Source organism: Pteropus vampyrus, unplaced genomic scaffold (genome assembly GCF_000151845.1).
Source record: "Pteropus vampyrus isolate Shadow unplaced genomic scaffold, Pvam_2.0 Scaffold15, whole genome shotgun sequence".
Lineage (NCBI taxonomy): Eukaryota > Metazoa > Chordata > Mammalia > Chiroptera > Pteropodidae > Pteropus > Pteropus vampyrus.
The window spans coordinates 16,749,310-16,756,481 of record NW_011888796.1 but is presented as its reverse complement, the minus strand read 5'-3'; positions in this window follow the sequence as shown (position 1 = coordinate 16,756,481).

Sequence of the window (7,172 nt, the reverse complement as noted above, 5' to 3'; positions counted from 1 at the left end):
TTGTCTTTGCAATGCCTTTTCCTACCTGCAACTGCATCTTGATGTCTGTCCTTCTCCTGGCATCACTATGAACAGTGCAGGATGACCTGGAATTAAGCCCAGGCTTCACTGCTAATTGGCCATGTGACTTTGGGCCTCAGTTTCCTCATCTGTAAAATGGAGATGATACAAACACTTGCCCTGCCTACCCCAAAGGAGCCCTGTGAGGCTCAAACATGAAAGTGGGTAGGAAAGGCCTTTCCACACTCAGCAGTCCTTTAAGAGCAAAGTTTATTTCAGAGTTAAATCTTACCCTTCTCAGGGAGCTGGGCAGAGCAGATAATTGTATCCCCATTTTATAGATGAGGAAACAGACGTAGAGAGGTTAAGTGATTTGCCCAAGGTCCCACAAGCAGTGAGTGGCAGAGCCAGGGTCACAATCCTGTGAGTCTGAATCTAGTCTCTGCTTCACTAAGTCACTTCTCTACAAAACCTCCATGAAAAGAAAATCTCCCTGGATTCTACCCTATTGGAAAGGACTTCCCTAGCCCCTGGGGGTCCACTGTTCTGGGAGCAAATGATCAGATAAGGGGACATGATCCAGAAGTGCAAACAGGAGGAGTCAGAGGACAGAGAAAAGCCCACAATGAGCTGAAGCTGAAATCTGATAAGATGTGGTCGAAACAGTTAACTTGGCTTCATCTTCCAGTAGAGTCAGGCTCTTGCTGATCACAAAAGGGACCTTGCCCTCAATTCCATGTGCCAAAGAGCTAGTGACTCACAGGGCCCTTGGTCTGTGGTTATTAAATATGTCATCCCTTCACATGCTCCCTAACTCAGCCCCCGTGCCGCCACCTGTGACTAAGCCTGCTTTAGTCAACAGCAAGATGACATGCTGGGGACATTTGGTGGGTGAAAGCTGTCGAGGATATTGGGGGGCTGTGTGTTTTTTCTGGCAGCAGGATCAGGGTGACTAAGAGAAGCCTGCATAACCATAGGAACAACCCCTCCTACCTATGCAGTCTTGATAGTTTTCAAAACATTTTTGTACACATGATCTTGTTAATCCCTGCAACTATTTTGTAAGCTAGGGAGGGCAGAACCATTCACCCTGGGCGAGAGAGCAAACAGTCTGAGCTTAGACCATTCTTCTCTATTCCCTGCTCATGGCAGACATTATTAATCAATCAGATCACTCTTTTCTGTTCAGAATCTTTCTCTGCACAGTCCTCTGGCAGTCACTATCAGTCATTGCCATCCCTGGGGTAGTGGATGCAGGTCAGTTACCTAACCAGCTGAATAACCTGGGCAATTCTTGTCAGTTTTCCCTCCGAAAAACAGGAAGGTGGACTAGTGTTTCTATGGAATGGTCTATTGACAGGTCCTGTGTCATCCTTCTCTGCTGCCTTCAGCACTCTTGTAGCTCCGTCTCTTGCTTCCTCTGCAGGGACTCCATATCGTCTCCTCTCTAGGTTCCAGCATGTTTTGGAAATTGCCCCCATGCCCTTCCTAAATTTCTCGGCTCAAGAACTTCCAAAGGCTCTCCACGACCTCCTCAAGATGTCCAATGACAGAGTGTCCACGATCTGACCCTGATCCAAACTCAGTTCCCAGATTCTTCTTCATTCCTCTTAGGTTTTAGCCAAGGTGAATATTTTTGGGGCTTTGCGTGTGGCCCACAGTCTCCCACCCCTGGGCATTTGCCCATGCGGTTCTCTCTGCCTGGATTGCCTGCCTTCACCACCACTCTCCATTTCAACTTCTCAAAACACTTTCCATCTTCAAAGGCCATCTTAGCAAATGCTGCAATGTCCTGGAAGACTTCACAGATTCCCCACAATAGGGGTTGCTCTCTGCCTCCTATAAATTTTAGTGCATCTTTTTTTTTTTTCTTTTTCTTTTTCCACATGCCTATCCCTGTCTTTCCCTCAACCTGACTTACTCAGGAAATTCCAGGTGACTCACAGCTAGCTCTCTGTGCAACAAACAGGAGCATTGCCAGGTCTGTCCCTACTTCCTACCAAATAGAAGTCATGATACAGGCACTTTCTGAGACCTACTACAATCAAAGTGCTGAGGGGGCCACCTGGCAGGGCTCTTGGCACCCTTGGTTGTTCTTTCTTCCTTGGGAGGGGTGCAGGTATCAGAGTGGTGGCTTCAGTTCTGAAAGGGGACCACCTTTGTAGAGTCTGTGTTCTGGTGGGTATGGGAAGGGGGGAAATGAAGCACTGAGGCCAATCAAGCGACAAGGCTTCCCATCTCTTTTTACCCCTCTCCAGGAACCCTCATTATTCATGCACATGTCCACTTCCTCCCCACAACCTCTTCTAGAGTCTCCCAGATCAGTGATACCTCCTCCTAGAAGGCTTCCCTGACTGCTCCACCTGGAAATGACCTCTACCTGCAGACTCCCTTAGCCCTTTAGTTGTGCTTCTCAAGGAGCCCTCATCTAGCCCCACCTCCTCTGCAGTTACTCCCTCCTAGTTCAGGGAGGTCTTTAAGGCAATGATCTGTTTCTAAGCCTCCCTGTCTCCACTGGGCCTAGACATACAAGTGGGTTTGTGTCGTTCAGAATGAACAATGAGTGCCAGTCAGTATGTGGACTCTTGGAAGAACAGGTCACACAATGTCCTTTTCTGAAGGGTGGTCTAACCCCGACCCTACCTCCCGAGGAAAAAGACCTGGGAAAGCAAGCCGGGCCTCAGGGAGAAGCTGAGAAAGACTTGAACACCCTCCTCTGCCCCTACTGGCTGAATACCTTCATGCTGAATTCAAGGGAGTGATAATCAAAACCAAACCCTCCTTGGATTATCGCTAGGCCTGAAGCCAGGTGTGCAGGCTTGCCCACACCACACTCATACCTGTGACCCCGAAGGACCTCGTGCTGTTCCACCTCGAGTGGGGATGGCTCATGAAGATGCCTGCTAATTTAGCAGGGCTGTGTGGGCCTATGCAGAAAAACTCTGGGCTCAAACCCTGACTGTGTCACTTACTATTGGTGATGGCAGGTAGGTGGCTTAGTCTCTCTGAGCCTCTATTTCTTTGCTTTAAATGGAACTAGTAACCACAAAAAGACACATACTGGATGATTCCATTAATATGAGGTGCCAAGTGTAGTTGAATTCATAGAGACAGTAAGAGGGATAATTGCCAGGGATGGAGGGAAGGTGGGTAGGAAATTGTTTAATGGGCACCACGTGTCGGTTTTGTAAGATGAAGAGTCCTAGAGATTGGATGCACAACAGTGTGAATGTACATGACGCTTCTGAACCACATGCTTAAAAATGGTTAGAATGGTAAATTTTACTTCATGTGTAGTTTACCATAATTAAATTTATTTTTCATCTAAAAATAAATGGAGCTAGTAAGAGCATTTACCTCACCGGGTTGTTTGAGGATTAAATGAGAGAATCTCCTCAATCACTCTGTATGTGTGAAGTGGAAAGAACACTTAATAAATCCTCCCGTTCCCTTTTCCTAAGAAGGGAGATCTCCGTGGCTGAAGCTGCAGTGAGCTAGATGACAGCTGTAGCCGCTGGACCTGCCTAAGGGTGGCAGTCCCGTTGTGGGAGGCGGTGAGCTTCTGGTGTGTGCGAGTGGAGGTCGGTGGCCGAGTGCTGCTGTGGGGTGGCTCAGAGCTCCCGTCTCGACGGAGGATTTGGGCAGTTTCTGAGCCCTGTCCTGCCACCGTCTTAGACAAGATGTCAAGACAGATGACAAACTGCCACCTTTTACTATTTTACCACATCCCAGGCCCCTGCAGCCCCAGGATTGGGTGAGGGGGGTGGGGCAAGATGAAAGAACAGCAGAGGAGGGTTAAGGGCAAAGTCTGGGAGAGGGTGGATCTGCCTTCCCTTCTCTGAGTGGGTTTCTTCCTCCGTGATGAGGTGGGTGACAACAGCACCTCTTTCATAGGGTCATTGTGATAGTAAATGACAATGCGCGAAACACAGAAAACCCTCAAGAAACAGTAATGCACATAAATTGTTAGTTTTGGAGTGTTTAGTGATGACTGTATAATTTGTTTTTGAGAGAGAGAGAGAGGGACAGAAAAGGGGGTGGGGATGGAGAGGGGAGTTCAGGCCTAACCTCAGGAACTGGATCCTTTCTGGGCTAGGTGTCTTCCACACTCTGTCTTTCTCACTCTTACCCCCAGCCACCACCCCGGTCAGAACAAGGTCAAGAAGCCCAAAGACCCAGCTCCTCAGAACTCCTGGGGAGCCCCAAAGGACCCTACCCTCTTCGGCTAGTCCCCCTTCCCAGAACAGGGGCCTGGAGGAGGGCAGGGACACCCCAGGACCCCAGTCTTCGTGCCAGGGCTCTCTCCTCAGCCCAAGCAGAGCCCCCTCATGGCCCACGGCCCACATGGGGTCTCTGGCTTTGCCTGCCCTGCCAGATGTAGCTCACAAGTTCGCTCCATTTGGTCCCAGGGGAGTGCACTCAACCGTAGGAAGCTCTCAGTAAAGAGGAAACCTCTGACAGTTGTCAAAGCAATTTAGAAGTGATGAATTCCCAGGAGCAGTATTGGAAAACATTCTGGGACAGCCTTGGGTTTTACCTTGCAGGTGAAGAGTGGAGGGCACTGTGGTGATCAATTCTCTAACTTCCTGTAAACCCTCCAGGAGAGGAAGCAGGTGACGTTAGGGTTCAAGTGACACTGAAAGCCAGGATAAGTCCCAGTAGTTTCCTATTTGCATGATGACAGTAATGATTGTACAGTCACAACAGTAATCATCATAATAAGAAACAGCTAACATTCATTGTGCACTTGCTGTGGGCTAATGTAAGTGCTTTAATGTAGGTTGTCTTTCTCAATTTTTACCACAACAATGAAGTAGACACTATTATTATCCCTATTTTACAGAGGAGGAAACTGAGGCTTTGATCTGGACAATATTGTTTTGATCCAATTAGATTTAGCCAGCATCTGTTTTAAAAGGTCTAAATTGATGCAATCCTCTCAGATCATGTTAGAACCAGTTTTCATTCTGATCTGGTCAGAACTAGAATTACCTGGAACTGGCTTGGACTGGTTGGAAATGGTCTGAGCCTGTCATTACTGGTTTGAAACAGCCAAATCTGTCTGGCATGGTCATAACCCCTGGCTCTGGTTTTACATGAGCAGGATCAAGAATGTATTAGAAGTTGCAGGTGAGATGTGGGACTGTGAAGTAGGCAGGTGGGATAGTGAGATCCAGGCCTGGCCCCATCTGGGCAGGCCTTGAATGCCAAGCTGGAGAGCATATGATGTCATATTCACATTCACACCACACGTAACCCTCCAGAAGTGCTGCACAGACCACATGCCTGTAAATCAATTAGCCTCTCGCCCAATGATTAATGGGAGGGAAGTTTTCATCACTTGTTCTGGGTAAATTATTGCATATGGAAGCACATCTTTGATTTTATGGGTTCTTGCTGAAGCATGAAATTTCTTAGAGGAGGTTCCCTGAGGAATGTGTAGCCCCTGCAGACCCCCACCCTGTTACCCGCCCTCAATCCCACCTCTCCCCACACATCCCATTCCCTGCTTCCTCTTTGCCTCCCCTCCTCCCCCCAGCTTTGTCTCTCCAGGAGTCCTCCCTGTACCTCCCCAGGCTCAGGAGGAAGGGCTAGGGGAGGTGGTGTTCACTGTCACCATCCACTCCTTAAAGAGAAAGGGTCAATTGTGCTTTGTAGATGACAAGTATGACAGAGAAGGGAGAGATGGCAAAGTGCAGAAAGCAGCTTGTTGTTGTCCGGGACCAGATATAATCTACAGAGCCCAGGCCACCCAGGGGGTTTCCTGCAGAAGCAGATCTATAAGCCCTGGGGCTCCAGATATTAGTCCAAAGTAGAAACCCAGGTAGTCAGAAGTTCTAGGGAAGAGCCTTCAGAATTCACAGAGGCTAGACCCTCTTTTTTCCCCAGAGGTCTTGGGTGGGAGCGACTTGCTCTGGGTCACACAACCAGGGCAAGAAGCCTCTTGACCCCTAGTCCAGAGTACTCCCTGCCTCAGAGATATCTCTCTTTCGCACTCTTCCACCACCCTGCTGGCACCTAGAGCAGCAGCCTGACTCCTCTCTAAGCCCCACTGTACCTTGGAAATCTAGGTCTGAAGACCACCCCGAGCAGGCTGCCCCCTGTGCCGCTGGCTGAGAGGCCTGACTACAAGGAAGGATTAGCAGACTGCTGACTTTGGCTCAGCAGACTAGCTGAGCACTCTGGGCCCTGGCCATTTTTCAGGCAGCAGATGGTTTGCTGACTACCCTTCTTTGAGTAGGACCCCTCTGTAGATTGGGCTGTAGGTGGGGGTGACCTCAGGTATCCTTCTGACACTAAGGTGCCCATGGTGTAATTCTCAGAGGAGAATTCAAGGAAGAGATGCTGGTGAGGACAAGCAGGCCTTAGGTAACTGCCCCTCAACCTCTTTCCTCAGGTTCCGCCGGAGGGATAATGAGGGCCAGGGTGGGTCAACAGCACCCCGCAGATGGGCTGTGAGCCCCCCATCATCACTCCTGGACTAATTGCCACCCCACCCGCGTGCCAGGTGCCCACCAGTGTGTCTCCAGCTCTGGGGCTGCTATTAACGACATGTTGCAGCAGCTTTACGAAGCGTGGCTCAGGACAATTTTACACCTCATTTGATTTATGTTCCAGGATTTGCTCTTCTCTCAGAGGCTCGCTCCCTCCCTCTGCAGAGACAGTGCTTGTCACCCATCCTGGCTTTCCAGTGCTCCCACAGAGCCAGTCCCTGGGCCAGCCTTGGATATGCCCTAGGTCTTGAGCAAACAATGCCCATGACCTGATCTTTTCTCCTAGGTTTTCTCTCCAGGAGATGGAATTGAGACAGAACATCTGTGAGTGAGGCCTCCACAGGTAGTCTCAGTAATGATCAAGAGAACCCTGGGGCAGGAAAAATCCTTTGGGATCGGTCACCAATTGTCCCATCTTACAGATGGGGAAACTGAGGCGTAGAGAGCATTCTCTGGGTCCGCAAGACCCTTTTAAAGGTCTGTCACCAGTTCATGGCAGATGCCTGCCTCCCCAGTCTGCAGCAGGGAGGGCAGGATCTGCATGGGGAGTCACCAGGTCAGCTGTGAGCCAGCCTTCCTGGAGGCAGGACCCAATGGACTGGACTGTTTGTCCAGGCAGTGACCTTGATTTAGGCTGAAAAATGGACAAGCTAAAAGATGATTTGGTCCACCTTCTTT